This window comes from Epargyreus clarus, unplaced genomic scaffold (assembly GCF_041222505.1).
Source record: "Epargyreus clarus isolate Ecla_fem2 unplaced genomic scaffold, WU_Ecla_fem_2.2 ptg000033l, whole genome shotgun sequence".
NCBI classification, from domain to species: Eukaryota; Metazoa; Arthropoda; class Insecta; order Lepidoptera; family Hesperiidae; genus Epargyreus; species Epargyreus clarus.
Genome location: NW_027332238.1, coordinates 6168029 through 6193759, shown reverse-complemented (window position 1 = coordinate 6193759; position 25731 = coordinate 6168029). Strand labels below are relative to the sequence as shown.

At 38.3% G+C, this 25731-nt stretch overlaps 1 protein-coding gene and 1 long non-coding RNA gene across 4 annotated transcripts in view; one reads left to right on the top strand and one right to left on the bottom strand.

The window, feature by feature from the left end:
• Nucleotides 1–25731, bottom strand: part of LOC140755657 (igLON family member 5) — a 118940-nt gene that overhangs the window by 70835 nt on the left and 22374 nt on the right. The gene's annotated exons all lie outside the window — the stretch shown is intronic.
• LOC140755522 (uncharacterized) lies at nt 3583–7946 on the top strand. Its single transcript, XR_012103784.1, has 3 exons — nt 3583–3719; nt 6267–6395; nt 7791–7946. It is a non-coding gene; the product is annotated as an uncharacterized LOC140755522 (long non-coding RNA).

Here is a 25731-nt window from a genome sequence, read left to right as displayed (position 1 = left end):
ACGGGAGGAGATGATGTGGTCTCACAACAAATTGTCTGCTTTGGACTTGGTACTTGTTGACAAACGACAGGCGTCTCGCAGACAGGCCCCGGGTAGGACAGAGGTACGGGGTAGTAAGGCAGCAGATTGGGTGTGGTCTCACAGACCTGCTTGTACTGGATTGGGCAGAGAGGCAGGTAGGGGTACGGGTAGTTGTCGCAGACTGTCGGCCCATATACAGGGATGTTTGTTGTCGATTCACATACTGTAGTTTGGCCTAAAGGGTTGGCGAACGCGCCGCATAGAAGAGCTGAAAGAAAGTTTATTTCCCCTTTTAATATAGAAGTAATCGAGTATTTAGAAGCAAATTTAAAGGTGGTAGATCCAGTATTATTCGACTATATAAGGAAGGGACTTTTCCGAGGCGCTCCAGCTTAGTCCTCAGGGGTAGCGGTGCATCTGTGATCCACCTCGGATAGAAAATACATAATCCTATCTGGGGTTGATTACAGATGTCCTTGGGTGGCAGTAGATACTTACCATCAGGTGGACTGCATGCTCGTCTGCTACTCTCATATTATTAAAAAAATGCCTCCTCGGTCGAACCACACTGATTCTACTACTCAAGTTTGTTACATCAATTTTATAATAATTTAATTGTTTTATTACTTACCAGCTAAGAAGAATACTGCGAAAGCCATTTTTCCTGCCACAAAACAAGGTCTGTGCTGAAATCGACGAATTTTCACCCTTTTATACGAAAAAAACTAATTTTCAATGTTTTTTTAGTCACGGCTTACGGATTAAGACAGAATCGAATCAAAACTGTTATGTTTTACCAAATTATAACATTAATCTTTAGTGTATTATATTACAACCTGATAGTTATGTTCTGTCTGTGTGTCATTGTCAACCCATTACTTTCTTACTGCTGTACTCTTACCAGGAGTTTTTACGTTTCGACACATATGAATGTTTTGGTATTTGTTTACGTATTTGCCCATACAAATTCCAATCAGCGCCCCTAGCGGATTGTGTCAGAACTAGGAAATCGTATGGACCAATACGTAAACAAATACCAAAACAGACATATTTGTCAAAACGTAAAAACTCATGGTAAGGGTACTGAGCACAGGTCTCCTCTCAGAATGAGAAGCATTAGGCCATAGTCCACAGCGCTGGACAAGTGCGTATTGGTAGACTTCACATACCTTTGGAGTTTATTTTTTGCGAACTTTCTACCGTGTTGTTTTCTTCACGATGTTTTCTATCATTGCTTTTAAAAATCAATCAATGCCAGGGGGCCTACCACAATCTTTTAAAAACCATCATAGTTCAGGAAAGTTTTATTTCCTCCTTAAAACAGTAAAATATTCCGTCATACACAGTTGAACAAACTTAAACCCTTATTAATGTTTCGCTTATCCATTGTATAAAACCAACTGAAATTGTCATATTTTGCTTAAAAAGTTAAATTTCCTGCAAAAAAATAAAAGTATGATTAAAATAATATTGTTTTAAGATATTGTAGTAACTCCCCAGGAATCTGAACCTCGACCCCCGCAAATTGAGGGCGAGTTTCTTAACCTTTAGGCTTCTTTAATTAATTATTATTATTCACTAGCTGACAAACTTTATACCGCCTCAAAATCTATTTATCAAATATATTTCATATAAAATATAGCCTATGTTACTCGTGGATAATGTAGCTTTCGAATAGTAAAAGAATTTTTAAATTTTATTTCCAGTAGTTTTTGAGCCTATTCATTACAACCAAACACACAAACAAAGTTTTCCTCTTTATAATATTAGTATAGATAAGTAAGTAAAGGCGCTGGAAACATCTAGTGGCGTACATTAATCCATTACAGATGATAATTAAAACATTTTTAAATATCATATCAAACATGCATTAGAATGATTGCGTCAAGTAAACGCGTAACTGTTCTTACATTGTTTTAAAGTTCACGGCGTTATTGGTTTTTGAAAAGGTTATAAAAATGATTGGGCTTATTCTGAAGATATTTTTAATTATTGGTAAATATATTTATTACCTATATACATTTATTTCTATCATAGTTAAACGGTGTAACACATATTTATTTATTTTTAATACGTAGATTAGAGTCATTAGAGGATAGAGATAGATTAGAGGAAGGTGGTAGAACCTTTTGTGGTTCGACTCTAGCGGCACCACCGCCACACCTATTTCTGCCTAATAACAGCAGTGTTAGGCGCTGTGTGTTCCGGTTTGAAGGGTGTGGTAAGGGAGACAGACTTTTCCGAGGGGTTCCAGCTTAATCGTATTCCAGGTGGGAATATCTTATCCTATCTGAGGTTGTTTACAGATTTCCATGGGCAACAGTAGCCACTTACCATCAGGTGGACTGTATGCTCATCTGCTACTCCTATATTATAAAAAAGGACTAAGCGGGAACGCCTCGGAAAGTATGTCTCCCTAACCACACCCTTAAAACCAGAACTAGAAGTACTCAACACTGTTGTTATTAGGTAGAAATAGGTGTGGCGGTGGTGCCGCTTCTTACCCATTTTAAAAGGTCAGGTTAATACAAAATTTTAAACAATTATCAAGAACCGATGACAATACACGGTTTTAAAAGGTTTATCCCATTCTCCTCATCAGGATCATCAGGATTAACGATCCCTTGTGTGATTTAAGCGTGTTTATGACATGGGGGACTTCAAAAAAGGTGCAAAAAAAACTCTCCTTCAAAACTATTAGCCCTCACACTAGGATTCCCTGCGTCGTGGGTGCCATGGACACACACATAGACATACACACAAACACCCAGACCCAGAAACAGAAATCTAAATTCATCACTCAGATGTCTGTCTGGCCGGGGATCGAACCCGAGACCCTCAGCGCGTCAAACCGATATGGTGATCGCTCCGTCACGCGGGTCGTCACAGCCGACGATGCTGGCGACTCCTCTGGTGTTGCAAATGTCCATAGGCGATGACTGCTTTCCATCAAGTAGCACATCTGCTTTATTAGGCTCAAACATAAAATAATAATAATAATAATCATTACTCATATTCACAGCAGTGATAGCCTAGTGGTTAAGAAACGCGGCCTCTCGATCGAGGGGTCCGAGGTTCAAATCCCAGGCAAGCACCTCTGATTTTCAAAATTATGTGCGTATTAGAAATGAATTATCACTTGCTTAAACGGTGAAGGAAAACATCGTGAGGAAACCTGCATACCTGAGAGATTTATAAAAAAAAATCTTAAAGGTATGTGAAGTCTATCAATACGCACCTGGCCAGCGCGGTAGACTATGGCCTAATCCTTCTCATTCTGAGAGGAGACCCGTGCCCAGCAGTGGGACAGTAATGGGTTGATGATGACTCATATTCACGGAAATACCGTGGAAGGAGAGCACCCCCGGAAGTCACCAGACCCGCGTCTCACGTCGCCGCAAATACGTGATTTAGTTATAAGTATATATTAGTATGTATGTTAGTCTGTAAGGTATATATGATATGGACCTCTGTATTCAATTATACTTTTGTATCTTTGTCTATATTGTCTGAAATAAATGATTATTATTATTATTATTTATTTTATTATTTTACTTTTCCAGGTATCAAATATGTGATCACAGCGCCATCTATTACTTTCAACGTAGATAAAGATAAGGGGATGAATTTGGAAGTAGACCCCTTTCCAAAATTTCCCTCCCTTCTTATGCCGAGAATGAACCAAGAAAAAAATGATGGTATGTTAGAACAAATAACTTAAGGGCTTTTTTAATTTAAAAGGGATGAATATGAAATCTGAAAATTTTAATGATGATTTTTTTATACACAATATGGGAGTAGCAGACGAGCATGCAGTCCACCTGATGGTAAGTGGCTACTGCCGTTTGTACATCTGTAATCCACCCCAGATAGGATTACATATATCTACTTAAGGTCTGCGACAGACGCGCCGCTGCCCTTGGGGACTAGCTGGAACGCCTTGGAAAAGCATGTTTTACAACACCATTCAAATGAGAACACAGCAGCGCTAAACATTGCTGTTATAACAGATATTGTTGTGGCGGTGGTGCCACCTGAGACGAACCACAGAAGGTTCTTTTTTTTTTTTGTAGACGAGGGGGAAACCTTCAAAAGGTACCCTATGCCGTGGGAGCGGCACGGGGTTAAGTGGGATTCTTACCGCACTAAAACCCCCCGGTGGCCGTCCTCGGCGCTGCGTAGAGGACTCCGGGATCTCCGACGGAACGCAACCGGAGTCCCCGGTTGCCCCGTCGGGCTCCGCCCAGGTGAGCTTGAAACTCACCACACCATCTGGTGTTCACGACGGTATGCGACCACACATACCGCCGTCCATCCCGGGGTTGCTGGCCAGGCGGTTCGAGCTCCCACTCTTGCCGTCCGCAACCCCGGAAACACCCCCTTTTAGTCGCCTCTTACGACAGGCAGGAGATACCGTAGCCCTATTCTGGTCCCGGAACTACAGGGACAACCACAGAAGGTTCTACCACCTTCTTAACTGGAAGCATCTTACAGTAATTGTAAGGGACTAAACTCTCTTTCGAAATAAAATACCTAATTCTTAAAATAGTTTTCAAAGGCAAAGGTGTGTAAAGTCTACCAATACGCACTAGTCCAGCGCGGTGGACTATGGGCTAATCCTCATTCTGAGAGGAGACCCGTGCCCAGCAGTGGGACAGTAATGTGTTAATCAACCATACTTACGTGGCCTATGTTATCAATCCTTGTGCAATAACTTTCCACAAGGTCAATTGATAACAAAAAGTTTTATAAACATACTTTATATCGATTACAAATTATATAAGTTTTCAAAATAATCTTACAACTGTTTAAAATAAATTTGAACCACTATTACAAGTCATAACCATAATATAACTTACATTTCACATATTATTCAAAACAGACTAAACTTTAATTTAAAACATTAAAAGTAAAGTCTGCCTAAAACTGCTAGTCCGCTCTGAATATAGAAATGAATCGCGTCGCCATAGCAAATTGTATGACTACACCTGCTCGGAACAACTTCAGAGCGGACTAGCAGTTTGGCGCGACCAAACATTTACATGTTAAAACAATATAATTAAACGATTTTTAACTAAATCTTTTGAGGGAGGGAGGGTGGTACATACTGCATGGTTTAAAATATATACCATCATACATATTTGTAGCGGATTGTTGCGAAGTAGTTTTAATCTTAACTTAATAGCATGGATTTCCGCAAGTAAAGTAACTCCCGAAAGTAACTCCCGATACAATTAACTATCTAAATCTTTTGAAGTTTAAAAACCCTTTATGGCTCGACTCCGGAGACACCACCGCCACCTATTTCTGTTACAAAAGCACTGTTAAGTGCTGTGTTCCACTTCGAAAGGTGTAGACATGCTTATCCGAGGCGTTCCAACATAGTCCTCAGGGGTAGTAACATATCTGTTATCTTAGATATGAATCTAATCATTATCTGGGAGCCTACCATCTTTTAAATACCATCATAGTTCAGTAGCACTACCATGAGTTTACAAAAGTATTACTCGCTAGCGACTGCGTAAAATAAATGTATGAAAAATTGTACAGCGCCTCTGGTGGTTACTCGTAGAACTAATTTCCGTAGTGTGATCCACTCGTAACGTAAAAAACCTATAGAAATCAAATCGCTAGCGAATGTCACTATGATCTATTGCCATACAAATTCGGTCCCATGAGTCATTAATTTGACAGACGTTGTCAAGAAATACCGTAACGATAGTAGTTATGTTATTCACTAGCAAAATGACAATAGTTTTCTATTTACAATTTCTATAGTGGCGTTTCTATGCCAACTCATGGTAGTGCTACAGGAAAGTTTTATTTCAATATTGCATCAACATTATTTTGTTTCGTACCACAACCTCCTTAAAATAGTTTTGTTTTATTCCTCCCGAGCGATATAAAGTTAAATCCTTGTTCATTATTCGCTTATCCATTGTATAACACCAACTGAAATTGTCATATATTGCTTTAAAAAAATAAAGTTAAATAAAATGTCCAGCAAACAAGGAATGAATAATTTCGACCGACATCATACAAAACTGCTTATTGTAATATTATAAAAACGATCTTACTTTAATGAGGTCGTAGTACGAAATTTCAATGCATTATTAAACTAATATTGTTTTAACAGATGGTAGTAGCCCCCCTGGTGTTTACAGTTGTCCATTGGCAGTAGCCATATCATCAGGTGGACTGCATGCTCGTTACTTCGATATTATAAGGCTTTTTTACTTCAACAGACCCACGCAACACAAATGGGAGACAATACAGTTCCTCCTACACAGTTCCATGCCCCGCGGACTACATGGTCCAAAATGCCTTACTTCTACCCCAATACCCTTTGAATAGGGATTTTTTATACAATAAAGGTAACTAAAATATAATGGTTTTCATATTGCTTTTAATATTCATATTTCCGGTGATATTGATGCTAATATTAAAGTAGGGGTGATTTTTTATATGTTGATTTTTTTCAATAAAGGTAACTAAAATATAATGGTTTTCATGTTGCTTTTAATACTCATATTGCCGGTGATATTGATGTTGATATTGATGCTAATATTAAAGTAGGGCTGATTTTTTATACGATAAAGGTAACTAAGATATAGTGGTTTTCATATTGCTTTTAATATTCATATTGACGTTGATATTGGTGCTAATATTAAAGTAGGGGTGTTTTTTTATACAATAGATACTAACTATGATATTGTGGTTTTCATATTGCTTTTAATATTGATATTGATGCTAATATTAAAGTCGGTATTTATATTGATGTTGCTATTGTAAGGGAATATAACTTATACGATATATCCGTACCACGCATGAATATATTGATATGTCCATCTATTGTAAATACATTTATGTAGATTATTTTGTTTTAGTCATAATAAACATTAGGATTGTTTAATAATTTTAATTTATAGGGTGAATAAGTAAGTTAACGGGTCTTAATTACCGTACATACACAACTTGTCAAATTTTATAATAACCCTCTCACCAAAGAGTACAAATAGCTGCAATGAACATGTGCATTTTCGACTTATTAACTTATTCACGCGTGGTACGGATATTTTGCTAGAATTACAATATTTTTTAAGCTATTGCATAGCTTTTATCGCGGGCTTTGAGCGCGGCGACCGAATCGAGAAATTCCGTAACGAAAATTCCTAACACCTTAATTCGTCAACTTGAAAACAGATGGCAGTGATACACATTTTTTTAATTTTATTTTTTAACAACAATGTTGATTAAGACTGTTGTTTAATATGTTTATGCCACTAGCGGTCACCCATCTAACATCCGACCTCGACAAACGTTGCTTAAGTTACGTCTTAGTAATTTTAATTATTTATGTTAATAAGAGTATATATAATTGCTGTAGCAATGTAGCGGGAAACATGAAGATAAAGAAGGATATTATAATGTTTAGAGAATAAGATAAAATGGATTGTCAGCAAAACTAAAGAAGCTGTTAGTGAATCGTTTATTATAAAAAATAGTATTTCAGGAATAATCAGTCTATACTATGTAAATATTGGTCTGAATATTGATATTGATATCGATATTCATATTGCTGTTGATATTGACGACTTTTTTTATCTCAATATTGACATTGATATTTGATATCAATATATTGAGGACAACATTAATTATGATACTGATATTGACGTAGAAAAAATAATATTTAAGTCGATGCAGAGTCAATATTATTGTCAATATCAATTTTAATATTGTTACTAATATCAATATAAACTTTGTTACAGACCCGAATAAGCCTTTGGACCCTTCTGAGCAGCCCCCGATCCTAAACTTTCAATTTTTGCAACCCTCCTTCAGAAAACAACCCTTAGCTCGCATCTTTGGCATACCAGAAAAAATAGCTGAGACTATTTTAAGAAAACTCATAATATGATGAAAATATATATTACAGTCCGCGTAAAACTGCTAGTCTGCTCTGAATATAGTAATGAATCGCGTCGCCATAGCCAATTGTATGACTACACCTGCTCGCAACTTCAGAGCGGACTAGCAGTTTGGCGTGGATTATAACAATGTATATTGTAAAATAAAATATAAATAAATAGTATGTTTAAAATTTTGTTCTTATTACCCTATACGGTTCCCGAAAAATAAAAAAATAATAAAAAAACGCTTTCTACACTCACAGCCCCACACGAGGATTCCCTATCGTTCTAGGATTCCTTATCGTATCGTATCGTATCGTGGGTGCTATGGACACACACAGAGACAAATACACAAACACCCAGACCCAGAAACAGAAATCTAAATTCATTTAGAAATCTGTCTGGCCGGAGATCGAACCCGGGACCCTCTGCGCGTCAGACCGGCACGGTGACCGCTCCACCACGCGGGTTCATTATCAAAATAGATAAAAATCTCTAAATGAGTAAACCCGACAACAAAAGCTAGCTATCATACAAACATATTTATTATAAATAATATATTTAATATTTTATTAGTATAATCCATAGATTAGTAAAGATACTTCGCCGCCTTGAAATTGAATGAAGCCACAAACAGCTTATTAGTAAGTTCTTTTTTCGAATTCTTGACAAATAAAAACATTTTTAGAGAAAATTTACGAACAAATAACTAATACTGCGTAATTTACATAGTAAATAAATAATTATTTCAAATATGTTAGGAACATTTTAGCACGGAGACGTGGCAAAACGTTTTTACGCAACTATTTCAATTCTCAAAACTGGGTATATTTTCTTGTTAGGACTGAGTAATCTTTACTAATCTATGGTATAATCATTAATAATTAAACACCCACGCGTGTTTTCTTAATCTATTAAAGTTTAAAAAAAGCATATTGCTTAAAAATTAAATTATTGTATTAATTGCACCTGTCCCGTTTTTACTTAATTATTTATTTTTTAAATTTTATTTTCACTTATTTTATTTTATTTACATACCATTTGTATACTCTCTATTGCTTGCTATATACATTCAATGTATTTATCATGTATTGTATTTATCAATGTATGTATTTACCTTCATTTATGTATTTCAGCTTCAGTTGGATTTACCTATTATTCATCACTTATTACTATTATTACAATAATTCTAAAAAATAAGGAGAATTTTCAAGATTATTACAATAATTCTAAGAAATCTGCAGAATTTCTAAGGAAACAAAGCCCAGGATAACATAAGCATCGCAAAAAGATATCCAAAGTTTAATCCATTTATCCGAAAGAAAACAATGAAGGGTTGGGAATAGAATCGATTGGATTGTCTCGACGAACGGGAAATTGGGAAAGTTTCCGACGAAGCAAAAAGCGGGAATTCGTCTGTTTCGCCCTAAACTTGTAAACGTTTTACATTTCATTTATGTATACCCTCGTATTTTATATTTATTTTTTAATAATGTAGTTGTAGCAGACGAACATGCAGTTAATAACTCTCAGAATAAGAAGGATTAGGCCATAGTCCACCGCGCTGGATAAGTGCGTATTGGTAGACTTCACATACCTTTGAGATTTTTTTATAAATCTCTCAGGTATGCAGGTTTCCTCACGATGTTTTCCTTCGCCGCAGCAAGTGATAATTAATTTCTAAAACACACATAATCTCGAAAAATCAGAGGCCTGGGATTGAACCTCGGACCCCTCGATCGACAGGCCGAGTTTCTTAACCACTAGGCTATCATGCAGTTCACTTGACAGTAATTGTGTACTACCTACCACCCATTGACATCTGTAATCAACCCCAACTAACACTCCACCCCCCCCCCCCACAATTATTTCCGAAAGTTCGCCTAACGGCGGAACATAGCACCGGGGGCAGTCGACCCTTTGAGAATTGCCCGGGTAAAGAGGGAGACCTCGAGACCCGTACACCCCACTCCTGGAGGCCCCCCTCAGGCCACAGAGTATTACGTCCACTATTGTAACCCCAACTAAGACTAGATTTTTAATTACTAGCTTTTAGCTCTCAACCCCAGCTAAGACTAGATTCCTACCTGATAATCACAGATGCGCCGCTACCCCTGAGGACTAAGCTGGAACGCCTCGGAAAAGTATGTCACCCTTACTACACTCTTCAAACTAGAACACAGCAGCGCTTAACACTGCTGTTATGCGTGTATGAGTGAAATGCGCGTGTTTGTGTGTCTATGCGTGTGTGTATGTGTGTGCAGACGTGTGTGTGTGTGTGAAATGCGCGTGTTTGTGTGTCTATGCGTGTGTGTATGTGTGTGCAGACGTGTGTGTGTGTGCGAAATGCGCGTGTTTGTGTGTCTATGCGTGTGTGTATGTGTGTGCAGACGTGTGTGTGTGTGTGAAATGCGCGTGTTTGTGTGTCTATGCGTGTGTGTATGTGTGTGCAGACGTGTGTGTGTGCGAAATGCGCGTGTTGTGTGTCTGGGTGTGCAGACGTGTGCTTGTGTGTGTTACTAACACACGTCGTTTTTCGAAAACCTTCTATTCAGTATTTTATACCTTTTATATGGTATCTGGGTACAAAAAGCAAAAATATGAAAACCAGACCATAAAATATTCTGAATATATTTATTTTTATTGAAAAAGCTTTCGCGGCACAATTCCAGAATATCAATGGTTCTTAGAGCTTTTAAAAGTAGAATTACAATTGCAAAGAGATGCCATTTTTATTCAGTACAATTGTAGAATTGAATACAACAATAAAAACTACGCTAAAATCGCACAAGGAAATCCTGATTCCTGACGATCCTGATGAGAATGGGATAAAATTATTCTTAGGAGGACTAAGCTGGAACGCTTCGGAAAAGTATGTCTCCCTTACTAAACTTCAAACCAGAACACAGCAGCGCTACACTGCTGTTATAACAGAAATAGGTGTGACGGTGATGCCGCCAGAGTCGAACCACAAAGGGTTCTACCACCTTTTAAAACCTTATTATGAGTGCAAAGAAAATGATAACATAATTTAATATCAACTTTTTAATTTAATATAACAAAATTTTAATGATTGACAACACCAATTTTATAATTTATCTGTGTCCGGTGAAGCAATTTCCGTTCCGGTCCAATACTTTCGGTCAAATAAAAACATGATTTGATTAAACTTTTATTTTTGTAAACAAATTCATGTTTATAAATTGAGCTTCAAATATCACTAAAGGTAGACTCCGGCGGCACCACCGTCACACCTATTTCTGTTATAACAGCAGTGTTAAGCGCTGCTGTGTTCTGGTTTGAAGTGTGGTAAGGGAGACATACTTATCCGAGGCATGCCAGCTAAGCTCTCAGCAGATACTTGTACATTGATTATAATATAAATAATTATAGTTTAAAAACCAAATACCACGCTAAAATCATTATCCTGACGATCCTGATGAGGAGAATGGGACAAATATATTAAAATCATATATTGTCATAGGTTCTTGATAACTGTTCAAAATTTTAAATTAATCGGACCGTTCGAAGTGGGTAAAAATCAAGTTCAAAGATTCCGTTACAAACATACATACAGGTCAAGCTAATAAAAGCGTGGTAATAACGGGCGTTGATCTATTATTAACACTCATTTATTTATTATAATTTAATAAATAATAGGTGTTATATAAATGAGGTACTGGCCGCGCACTTCTGGAAAAGTGTCATTACTGTCAGTTATAATTTGAATATAATAAAATGGTTTGAAATATAAAACGTGTTTTTCTCAATATAGATTGTATTAATTAATTACAAGTCTAAAATATAACAATAGGCATGATGACAGTATTAAAAAATCAAAGAATAAATGATTTAAGAAAACACAATTTATTGAAAGTATTCTCAAAAATGACTGTTATAAAAAAATAAGATTTGTTATATTTTCAATTAAATATAAGCGTAAAATACTGCAGTCGGCCATCTTGTCTGAAACGCTAACGGGGCGCGAATGGCGTCATTTTTGGGTATGTCACTGAATTCTTGAACTATTTTGTATGGGATGTTCTAACGTGACGTCACCAACGGACGCCATGACACTCGTGAGCGTTTTCGCGCTTAATTCAAAATGGCTATAACCAAATAGTATTATTTTCGTTAATACTGAATTTATTGCGAAATAATACGATTTTTGGAATCGGTAGACATGTACCTACGTTATAGAAGGGGTTTTCTAAATTTATCATCATGCCTATTTTACAACATCTTAAAGAACTTAGAATTTTTTAACGTTAAACTTCAAGAATTTAATCCATCCGACTTCCCAATAACTTTCCAACTGAACCTGTTAGCGGTAAAAAAACGTTTCGTATTCTGGCAGCCATTTTGAGACGCCATTATGAACGCGTGCGGACTTTCCCGCGCTAAATCACTTTGAATGGCGCGAAACGACGTCATATTCTTAAGTTCTTCTTAATACGTTTATACTTTGCTTTGTCTTGTATTTTGATCGAGTGAAGATTTTTTGGAGTTTTAGACTCGTGAGAAATGCATTGTTGTATTGTTTTTATTTATTTATATAAATGAATGTTTGTCTGTACGTCCTTTAGAATAGTAAAGTATGCATTTGATCATGTGATGATCTTTAGAAAAGTTGTGCATGAGCCCACGATTTTCAGAGTTGGTACGACCAATTTTCGACAGATGGTGCCACTGTCATTCCAATGAAGGTAGAAATTTTCAGTTATATGTATGTCATGTTATTTCTTTTAAAACGTCGACGAAGCCGCGGGCACTACTAGTAATATAAGTAAGACAATTTTTTTGAATATGTTTTGCTACCCTTTCAGTACTTCGGCTGCTGATTAAGCACTAAGTTGGAACGCCTCGGAAAAGAATGTCTCCCTTACCACACTTCAAACCAGAACACAGCAGCGCACACTGCTGTTATAACAGAAATAGGTGTGGCGGTGCCGCCGGAGTCGAACCAAAGAGTTGGATCTATTAACACATACATTACATACATACATACCTACATACATACATACAAAAGCGTAGTAAAAGGGTCACAGCCATAAAAAACACAATTAAACCTATAAAACAGAACGCGACCCTTCAAACTCAAAAAAAACAATTTCTCTTAAAACGTCATGTCGAATTACGAGAACCTTAAACGAAATGGCGGCAAAGTATCCAAAAATATTCCCATCATTTAACAAATGAACCTTTTCCCTTTATCCTGCGTAGATTAGCGTGACAAACGCCGACTAATTAGTCATAAATCTCCCAGATTACCGAATTACTGAGTGAGTTAATAATAAAAATTCTCTAACGTGTCGTATCCTTGTTATATAACATCTGGTATTCATGGCAGAACTCTGACTCCGGCGGCACCACCGACACACCTATTTCTGTCTAATAACAGTAGTGTTAAGCGCTGCTCACCTGGGCGGAGCCCGACGGGGCAACGCGCTAAGAGAACTCCGGTTGCGTTCCGTTGGAGATCCCGGAGTCCTCTACGCAGCGCCGAGGACGGCCACCGGGGGGTTTAGTGCGGTAAGAGTCCCACATAACCCTGTGTCGTTCCTACGACACCGGGTACCATTTGAAGGTTTCCCCAAGTGTTAAGCGCTGCTGTGTTCTGGTTTGAAGGATGTGGTACGGGAGACATACTTTTCTGGGGCTTTCCGACTTAGTCTCAAGGTAGCGGCTCATCTGTGGCCGACCTCAGGTAGCAATCTAATCATATCAGGAGATGATTACAGATGTGCATACGGCAGTAGCTTACCATCAGGTGGACTGCATGCTCGTCTGCTACTCCTATATTATAAAAAGTAGACTGCTTGTCTGCTACTTCAATTTAAAAAAATACAATATTTTGGCGTCCTTTTTATTGGTAGATAAATCAAATATTTTTTGGTCCAATACATTCAGTCGAAAATCGAACTCCTGTCCCTTGGGGGCAGACGCAGTTACAATGTAACAACTGCAATTCGTTTCGAAAATAAAAATGAAAAAATATACTCGAGTCTTTTGGAAATTTTCAAACGAATTTTAGAAAAATGTGTTTTCTTTGTTATTACTCAGACAATGTTTTCTAATTTTATGGGTGTTAATGAAGCTATGGGTGTTAAGAAAACACAAAAGGTGACGTAAGAATACAATACAAAACCACACACACACACACACACTCACACACACACACACACACACACACACACACACACACACACACACTCACACACACACACACACACACTCACACTCACACACACACACACACACACACACACACACACACACACACACACACACACACACACACACACACACACACACACACACACACACACAATACAAACCCCAACAAAACAGAACATATAAACACAAGTTTTTTTTAATCCCGGAATTGAACCCAGACCTCTCTGTGTCGATACTGCGACGATTTTTGAAGTTATACTTCTATAGTCGTGCCATAAGAAAGGAAAAAAAATTTTTGAAAATTATTGGTGAACGAAGACTAAGTAGGAATGCCTGGAATAAGTCTCTCCCTTATAACCTTATGCGAGGGGGAAACCTTCAAAAGGTACCCGACGACTATTGTTGCCGCACTAAAACCAGTGGCCATCCTCAACGCTTGTTGGAGAACTCCGGGATCTCCGACGGAACACAACCGGGGTCCTCCAAGCGCGATGCCCCGATCGGGATCTGCCCTAGGAGAGCAGTTTTCGCTCTTCCCACACCATCTGGTGTTTACGACGGTATGCGACTACACATACCGCCGTCCTTCCCGGGATCGCTTGCTGGACGGTTCGACTCTTGTCGCCCGCAACCCCGTAAACCCCCTTTTAGTCGCCTCTTACGATAAACAAGGGACCGTAGACCTATTCTATTCGAGGAACTACATGGACACAAAGGACAACTACCCTGCTGTTGTAACAGAAATAGGTGTGACGGTGGTGCCATCAGCATCGAGCCATAAAGTGTACTACCTTCAAAAAATATTTTTAAAACAGCCAAATAAAATATTCGAAACAAACAACATAACAAACTTTGACAATAACAGTCCTACAGAATTTCCTATAACAGAATCGCCAACTTTTAGAACATGTGACACGATGTCAGAGTTTCCCAAACTATGCGGGGAATTCAATCTGAAATAACCACAAGTGCAGTTCATTTTAGTTTTTGGAAATGTATGGCCAACTATAAAATATCTTCTGAAAAAAATAAATGTACAACAAAAAAGGTTTTAAAAACAAACTATTTAGTAATACTATTTTATTCTTATTATTTCTTACCAGAGCTGTTCGGATTCTTAATGAGGTCCACAATAGAAGTGACGTTTTTTGTTGTCACTGGAGTGAATTCGCAAAAGTGTCAGTATATTTAATATCTTATATGTACTCGTAATGCTATAATTGGGCTACTCTATCGCTTTAGGTTAAGAATACCTGTAATGATAGATGTAACGATAAATAAATAAATAAAAATTCTCAGAAAACAGTTTTATTTGGTCATCATCATCATCATGAAAACTTTCTTAAAGTGATAGAACCCTACGTGGTTCGACTCCGGCAGCACCACCGTCATACCTATTTCTGTTATAACAGAAGCGTAACGCTGCTGTGTTTTGGTTTGAAGTGTGGTAATGGAGACATACTTCACCGAAGCATTCCAGCTTAGTCCTCAGGGGTAGCGGTGCATATGTGTCCCATCACGGTAGGAATCGAATCTTTGTCCCTGTAGTTCCGGGACTAGAATAGGGCTACGGTAACTCCTGCCTGTCGTAAGAGGCGACTAAAAGGGGGCTTCCGGGGTTGCGGGCGGCAAGAGTGGGAGCTCTAGCCGTCCAGTAAGCGATCCCGGGAAGGACGGCGGTATGTGTGGTCGCATAGCGTCGTGTACACCAAATGGTGCGGGAGGAGCGAAAACTGCTCCCCCAGGGCAGAGCCCGATCGGGGCATCGCGCTTGGAGGACTCCGGTTGCGTTCCGTCGGAGATCCCGGAGTTCTCCAACAAGCGTTGAGGACGGCCACCAGGGGGGTTTTAGTGAGGTAAGAATCCCACATAACCCGGCGTCGCTCTCACGTCGTCGGGTACCTTTTGAAGGCTTCCCCCTCGTTAAGAAAAAAAAAAAAAAAAAAAAAAAACAGGAATCGAATCTTATCTAGTATTGATTACAGATATCTATGGGCGACATAACTTACCATCAGGTGAACTGCATGCTTGTCTGCTACTTCTACATTATAAAAAATGATCATCTGGTTCTCAACAACAGCGCCACCTACCGGGTCCTACAGCTAACAAATATTCAGACAAAATCGCGTTCATAAGCTAGTTTTAAACACAGTCCGTACATGACATAGTTTGAGAAACTTTGACGCTATGTCAAAAGTTATCATAATTTTAGCATATATAATAAACTAAATTTTGTGACGCTGTTTTTCAGTATTATATCAAAATATAAAGATAGAATTACACCCGTTATTAATATTGAATCTGTGGAATGTTTTTAGTATCGAAGATCCAAATCAGACTATTTCTCCGAAGACCCGTTACTAATATATCAATGTGTGCCTCTTTTTCTACCGAAGATCGAAAAATTGATAAGAAAATAAGGTATTATACAAATATAAACAAAAAACCTGAAACTTAAAGGTATAGCCTACATCACTCCCACAATTACACGAATCTAACGACACCTCATATGTTAAACCATCAAGCCGTTTGAGCAGCTCGTGCCAAAGAGACATCAACATCATCAACCCATTACTGTCCCACTGCTCGGCACGGGTCTCAGAATGCGGACTAGGCCATAGTCCACTTGTCTCTGTAGTTCCGGGACTAGAATAGGGCTACGGTATCCCCTGCCTGTCGTAAGAGGCGACTAAAAGGGGGCTTACGGGGTTGCGGGCGGCAAGAGTGGGAGCTCGGACCGTCCAGTATGCTACCCCGGGAAGGACGGCGGTATGTGTGGTCGCATACCGTCGTAATCACCAGATTTTGTGGGAGGAGCGAACGCTTCCCCAGGGCAGAGCTCGATCCGGGCATCGCGTTTGGAGGACTTCGGTTATATTCCGTCGGAGGTCCCGGAGTTCTCCTTCAAACGCTGAGGACGACCACCGGGGGGGTTTTAGTGCGGTAAAAGTCCCACATAACCCGACGTCACTCCCATGGCGTCGGGTACCTTTTGAAGGTTTCCCCCCTCGAAAAAAAAAACGCTATAGTCCACTGTGCTGGCCAAGTACGAATTGGTAAACTTCACATACCTTTGAAAACTTTTTTAAGAATTCTCAGGTATGCAGGTTTCCTCACGATGTTATCCTTCACCGTTTAAGCAAGTGATAATTAATTTCTAATACGCACATAACTTTGATAAATCAGAGGTGCCTGGAATTTGAATCTCGGACCCCTCGATCAAGGGGCCGAGTTTCTTAACCACTATCACAGCAAAGAGGCAAGTCGAATAAAAGGATTCTTAAAAATCCTCTAAGGGGTTAAATTACTAGAACGCTTGACAATAAAAAGATTATGAACAAAACTTATGAGCTATTTAATAGCTGTAATTAAGAATGAATAGCATTCGCGTATTAAAACTTTGTTTCTGAATACTTAAAAGTAGATAAAGTGGCTTTGTTGCAGACATGAATGGGAATTGGGTTATAAAAATGCAAAATGAGATTTTTTATAATATAGGAGTAGTACACGAGCAGCCCACCATGGTAAGTGACTGCCGTATGGACATCTGTAATCAACTCCAGATAGGATTAGATATATCTACCTGAGGTCGGCCACAAACGCCGCTTCCCTAGAAGGATTAAGCTGGAACGCCTCGGGTATGTCTCCCTTACTACACTTCAAAGAACACAGCAGCGCTTAACACGGCTGTTATAACAGAAATAGGTGTGACGGTGGTGCCCCGGAGTCGAACCACAAAGATTATTATAAACTACTAGCTGCCAAGGCAAACGTTGTGTTGCCAAATAAAAAAAATGTTAAGGGTGAACAACCCTTATCACTTACGAGTCTTAGAGGTATGAAAAAGTAGATAGTAGCCGATTCTCAGACCTACTGAATACGCATATAAAATTTGGTGAAAATCGTAAAGCCGTATCGGAGGAGTACGATAACTAACATTGTGACACGAGAATTTTATATATAAGATAGGTAAATGTAAGTTGTGCATATACGTACGCTCGAAAAACATTAACTTCGCAGTCGGAAAAAAAATAATGGACAATTTGGAAACCTGTACAAAATAAACATTTAATTCCATTCCATGATATATTTAAATTACCCATAAATAATTCAGGTCATTAAATAATACTCGAATAAGTGAGGCTTGAGTGAAATATATACGAGATTAATCATGTTTTTCTTAAGCCCATGCCAGACACAGCACAAACATTTTATTATGAACACATGTTTGAACAGTGAAGCACCGGTATTTGAGTATTTGTTTAAAGCTTTTTTTTTAATAATATAGGAGTAGCAGACGAGCATGCAGTCCACCTGATGGTAAGTGGCTCCTGCCGCCCATGGACATCTGTAATCAACCCCAGATAGGATTAGATATTCCTACCTGAGGTCGGCCACAGATGCGCCGCTACCCCTGAGGACTAAGCTGGAACGCCTCGGAAAAGTCTGTCTCCATTACCACACCCTTCAAAACGGAACACAGCAGTGCTTAACACTGCTGTTATTAGACAGAAATAGGTGTGGCGGTGGTGCCGCCGGATTCGAACCACAAAGAGTTCTACCACCTTCAAAAGGTATTAAAACTTTAAATATTTGCACTTTGCGATTTGGTGTCGGTTCGAGCGCACACCAAAGCGTTCAAACTTCAAATATGTGCGGAGCTTCACATGCGCAAAGTCCAGTTGCTAGAACCATGACATGAGTGACAGGTTAAAAAATTAAACAAATAAGTGTTCAAATGTGTGAGCAAAGTATATGTTCAAATATTTGTTTATGTCTGGCACGGGCCTTATTGTATGTAATTTTGATTTATTTACTCTTCAGTTATGATTGTGGTACCAAGTTTATTTATTTACTAACGGCCGGTCTCAATAACCTAACCTTTAACTAAAAGTTAACCGTTGCTTACCGAAGATAAGGAATCTATCTGACTTTAACTATAGTTGGTGTTGCGATTTTTTTATTGAGACGACAGTAACAGATAGTTTGAATGTCACAGAAATCTGGCAAAACTCTGGTAGCTAACCGAGTTTAACTGTTAGTAGATTATTGAGACCGGCTGTAAATCCACATCTTCATTTATTTATGATTTAATATTAAAGTAATAGCCAAAAATGGATTTACTTTTACGTTATAGATACAGTTGTCAAATATGTGTGTGTGTTTGTATATGTATGTGAGTGTGCGTATGCATGTTACTAAATGAAAAAATAAAGAAATTATGTTACATATGATGATATAAATGATACACGAGCTTTTGCCCGCTGCTTCGCTTGCGTTACGAAGTAATAAGTAATATTATAGAAGATTTAAACAAACTTTCATCCCCTATTTTATCCTCTTGGGGGTAGAATTGATCAAAATCCTTAGCGAATTTCTTAGCGGATGCCTACGTCATAACATCTACCTGCATGCCAAATTTCAGCCCGATCCGGCCAGTGGTTTGGACAGTGCGTTAATAGATCACTACGTCAGTCAGTCACCTTTGAGTTATATATATTTAGATTACCCCCTAACCACACTTAGTCCTTCGAGCCAGATCAAACATATTCTGCGATATTACCCAACAAAGGGCAATTACCCGAGTTTATAGAATCTAATGGGTAATAACCCAAGTAGCTCTAGGCTAACAAAATATGACTAACAAATTAATATTAATTGTTTCATAGATACTATCGTGCGAAACTGATTCTATTTGATTAATTAGTGTTTGACACGCGAAGTTAGACTTCTATAACTGCCATATTTGTTTTTAATATCTTGTTGTTTAGTAGAAAATAAAACCCCGCTCTGATAAGTAATGAAAAAATGTATTTTGAGTGCTAGAACCCTGTGTAGGTCGAATCCGGAGTCACCATCGCTAAAATTATGTTTGCCTCATCAACCTATTACTGTCCCACTGCTGGGCACGGGTCTCCGCTCATAATGAGAAGGATTAGGCCATAGTCCACCGCGCTGACCAAGTGCGTATTGGTAGACTTCACATACCTTTGAGATTTTTTTTTTACAAATCTCTCTGGTATGCAGGTTTCCTCACGATGTTTTCCTTCACCGTTTAGTAAGTGATAATTAATTTCTAATACGCACATAACTTTGAAAAATCAGAGGTGGGTGCCTGGGATTTGAACCTCGGACCCCTCGATCGAGAGGCCGAGTTTCTTAACCACTAGGCTATCACAGCTGTCAGTCGTTTTAAATGGTTTGCAAAAGTAAAAGTCTTTGTGGTTCGACTCCGGCGGCACCGCCACACCTATTTCTGTTATAACAGCAGTGTAGCGCTGCTGTGTTCTAGTTTGCAGTGTGGTAAGGAGTATACTCTTTTAAGGCATTCCAGCTTAGTCCTCAGAGATAGTGGTGCATCTGTGGCTGACCTCAGACAATCTAATCGTATCTTGGGTTGATTACAGACCATGGGCGGTAGTAGCTTCTTACCATCAGGTGGACTGCATGCTCGTCTGCTACTCCTATATTATAAAAAAGTTAAAAAATGAATATCGGGTCATGTACTGTTGTTGCTCAAGAAATCATGTTTAAAGAAAAAATATTTTAATAATTGGCCAAGCGCGCGTCGAACCGGCCATGGAGGGTTCCGTACTACCAAATTTTTTTTTTATATTTTGTTATCATAGCATCCATAAAAGTAAATACATTGTAAAAATTCAAACTTCAGCTATTACAGTTTAAAAGATAAAGCGAAAAACGCCAAAAGTAGCGGTTTCTTGTATAACGATCCATATTTATTTTCATTTTTTTTTTGTTATAGCAACCACTGTTATACATCTTATATATAACATTCTCGTGTCACAATGTTAGTTACCGTACTCCTCCGAAACGGCTTTACCGATTTTCACCAAATGATATGCATATTCAGTAGGTCTGAGAATCGGCTACTATCTATTTTTCATACCCCTAAGTGATAAGGGTACTTCACCCTTAACATTTTTTTAATTTATATGGCTACACAAGGTTTGCCGGGTCAGCTGGTACTCTGTAAAAATTAAAATTGTCTTTCCCTTACGGTTGAAGAGATAGAGCCCTGTGACAGAATTAACAAAACAGACTTAATAAAAGGGTTCCGTTTTTACCCTTAAGGTACGGAACCCTAAAATACATTTCCGTAATAAACATGTAACGCCATCTACCGTATAATAAAGTTATAAAGTAAATTGAGATGCTAAGTAGCGCCATCTCTTGTACTTAAATGAAAAGCGATCTTAACTATCATCGAAGTTAAGTTTTGCATTCAAATACATTGATGTTATAATAACTTTCCATTTGTGATAGTTTCTGGAGAAGTTATAGTACAAGGGGGGTAAAGTGTAAGTAACCTCTGTGGTGCGGAGACACCACCGCCACACCTACTTCTGTTATAACAGCAGTGTAGCGCTGCTGTGTTCTGGTTTGAAGTGTGGTACGAGAGACATACTTATTTGAGGTATTTTAGTTTAGTCCTCAGGGATAGCGGTTCATCTGTAGTCGACTTCAGGTAGGAATAAATCTCTTATCGGCTGTGGTTCATTACAGATGGACTGTAATGAACCACAACAGATGAGATAATAATTCTACCTTAGGTCAGCCGAAGATGCGCCGCTACCCCTGAGGACTAAGCTGGAACGCCTCGGAAAAGTATGTCCCTTACCACACCCTTCAAACCAAAACACAGCAGCGCCTAACACTGCTGTTATTAGGCAGAAATAGATGTGGCGATACCGCCGGAATCGAACCAAACAGTGTTATACCTAGAAATTCATTGTCCTAAATGTAGTAACACAAAAAATTACTTAGCGTGCTAATACTTTCATGTTACGATTGAAAAATCGCTCGCCGACGTGTCATTTAGTGTTTTATTCCAGTTTGTTTTGTGCGATAAAAGCTTAAAAACACAAAATGGCGTCCGATAACGATTATCTATTAATAATGCGACACGCGATGCTAAATCATGCAAGCTATTGGGAAATCGACGTTTTCTACTATAATATTTATTAACTTCGTATTATATGTAATAACTAGCTGACCCGGCAAACGTTGTGTTGCCATATAAATAAAAAAATGTTAAGGGTGAACAACCCTTATAACTTACGGGTTTGAAAAATAGATAGAATATTTGAAACTGCGATGGTAGCGAAGTCTGTCGAATCCAATGTGAAACATTCCAAAATCAACAACTACTTACGAATTAAAAATTAATTAAAAAAAACCTTTTCCCACGAACTAAATTGTGAATCTAAACCATTCTCTAGTCCCCTTGAACACACACAACAAATTTCATCAAAATCAGTCCAGTCGTTTAGGAGTAGTTCAGTGACATACACACGCACATAAGAAATATATATATAAAGATGATGGTGGTATAGTCCGCGCTAAGCTGCTAGTCCGCTCTGAAGTTGTTGCGAGCAGATGTAGTTAACAATTTGCTATGGCGACGCGATTCATTTCTATATTCAGAGCGGACTAGTAGTTTTACGCGGACTATACCCTCTGTGGTTCGACTCCGGCACCACCGCCACATTAATTGATAAAACAGCAGTGTTAGACGCTGCTGTGTTCTGATTTGAAGTATGTGACAAGAGAAGCTTTCCGAGGCATCTGTGGCCGACCTCAGGTAGAACCTGATCCTATCTGGGGTTGATTACAGATGACCATGGGCGGTAGTAGTTACTTATTATCTGGTGGACTAAATGCTTAAAATTATACAGAAAAATACATACACAAAGAACTTTATAGATATTAAAGAAGAAGGTGGTAGAACTCTTTGTGGTTCGACTCCGGCGGCACCACCGCCACACCTATTTCTACCTAATAACTGCAGTGTTAGGTGCTGCTGTGTTCCGGTTTGAAGGGTGTGGTAAGGGAGAAAGACTTTTCTGAGGCATTCCAGCTTAGTCCTCAGGGGTAGCGGCGCATCTGTGGCCGACCTCAGGTAGGAATATCTAATCCTATCTGGGGTTGATTACAGATGTCCATGGGCGGCAGTAGCCACTTACCATCAGGTGGACTGCATGCTCGTCTGCTACTCTTATATTATAAAAAATAAAAAAAATAAAAGTCGCTGTTTTAGAAAATAACGAGTTTCGTGTCTAGTAATGAAACATCTGTCGATCAATAGCGCTGTGTTATCAAAATCAATCTATCTTTTGTTTTATCTACCAAAGATTAGAATACGACAATTTGTAGTACGCAATTATTAAATATTGATCTTTGGTAGGCATAACAAAGGATAGATTATTAATTAATTACCGGCGTAGGTTGGAAAACGCATTAGTGCTACCCTTACCACACTTTTCGTAATATAGGAGTAGTCCACAAGTGGATACTGCCGCCCATGGACATTTATAATCAACCCCAGATAAGATCAATTTCCGACCTGAGATCGGCCACAGATGCGCCGCTACTCCTGACGACTAAGCTGGAACGCCTCGGAAAAGTATGTCTCTCTTACCACACTTCAAACCAGAACACAGCAGCGCTACACTGCTGTTATAACAGAAATAGGTGCAGCGGTACTGCGGAGTTTAACCACAGAGGGTTCGATAGACTTCGATTTTTTGCCACGCTTAAGACCAACAAAGCATGAGAAAGAGATATGTGAATGAAGCTGAACTTTTATTACAAAGTTGGCTTGCTCTATTGACGAATGTACTGCAAGTGACTATATTAGTTGCACTAATGCTTCCTGACATCAATAACTTTGTATAATATTCAAATTATATTGCAATCAATTATTATATTTATTTATTTTTAATTTAAAGTGGGATTTTTTCGCTGGGCGAACACATCATCCCGTACAAACAAACTATTAAGCAATTCATCTCATAACATTGTATAAAACAAGTACAAAAAAGATTTTAAATTTCGCACATACGGAGTTTCTTTTGCCCCAATCAATTATTGGCATTTAATTATTGGCATTGATATAAGTAGAATTTAAGTTATGTTAGTAGGTAAATTGTTTTTAAATACTAATTGTACAAAATTTGCACGCCGAACCGGCAGAATGAGAGAAGATTTTCCCTACCACCACCTATTTCTACCTAATAACAGCAGTGTTAGGCGCTGCTGTGTTCCGGTTTGAAGGGTGTGGTAAGGGAGACAGACTTTTCCGAGGCGTTCCAGCTTAGTCCTCAGGGGTAGCGGCGCATCTGTGGCCGACCTCAGGTAGGAATATCTAATCCTATCTGGGGTTGATTACAGATGTCCATGAGCGGCAGTAGTCACTTACCATCAGGTGGACTGCATGCTCGTCTGCTACTCTTATATTATAAAAAAAAAATTGTAGCTATAAGACCTTTGTTAACCTTATTCTAAGAATTATAAATTACTGCAAAAAGGCGAAACAACCAATAAAAGTGTAATGTTCACAAAAAATACGTTTTTTTTCACCACAACGTTTAAGCAATATTTGCACATAATTGGTCCCATACTAACAAATCTTTGTATATATATATTTCTTATGTGCGTGTGTATGTCACTGAACTCCTCCTAAACGGCTGGACTGATTTTGATGAAATTGGTTGTGTGTGTTCAAGGGGACTTGAGAATGGTTTAGATTCACAATTTAGTCCGTGGGAAAAGGTTTTTTTAATTAATTGTTAATTCGTAAGTAGTTGTTGATTTTGGAATGTTTCACATTGGATTCGACAGACTTCGCTACCATCGCAGTTTCAAATGTACTACCTATTTTTCAAACCCGTAAATGATAAGGGTTGTACACCCTTAAATTTTTTTTATTTATATGGCAGCACAATGTTTGCCGAGTCAGCTAGTTTATTATAATTATCTATTCATTTTCTTGCTATAAATACATATATTTCATAGTTAGATGTAAGTTGACCAAAAAGTAATCAACTTTACTATTACGGCAAACATACGCAAATTCTTAGCATATGTAGTGTTTTTTTTATATAGTATATGTGTAGCAGATGAGCAAGCAGTCCACCTGATGGTAAGTGGCTACTGCCGCCCATGGACATCTGTAATCAAACCCCAGGTAGGATTAGATATTCCTACCTGAGATCGGCCACAGATGCGCCGCTACTCCTGAGAACTAAGCTGGGACGCCATGAAAAAGTATGTCTCCCTTACCACACTGCAAACCAGAACACAGCAGCGCTACACTGCTGTTATAACAGAAATATGTGTCGGTTGCGACCAGAGTCGAACCTCAAAAGGTATCCACATACTAAATCTAAACATAATGAAACTCATAGCATATGCAGTCGCATGCATGCTATCTATAATCAATCCATGCAACTCGTGAACAAACTACATTACCAACTAACCGGTTATTAGTTTAATAATTAACAGTTATTACGCCTGATATTATTCAAATTGCGATTGGTTGACATAGATTAGTAAAGATTACTCACTCCTAACAAGAAAATGTACCCAGTTTTGAGAATTGGAATAGTTGCGTAAAAAAGTTTTGCCACGTCTCCGTGCTAAAATATTCCTAAAATATTTGAAATAATTATTTATTTATTACGTAAATTACGTAATTATTAAGTAAATTAGTTATTTATTCGTACATTTTCTCTAAAAATGTTTTTATTTGTCAAGGATTCAAAAAAAGAACTTACTAAAATAAGCCGTTTGTGGCTTCATTCAATTTCAAGGCGGCGAAGTA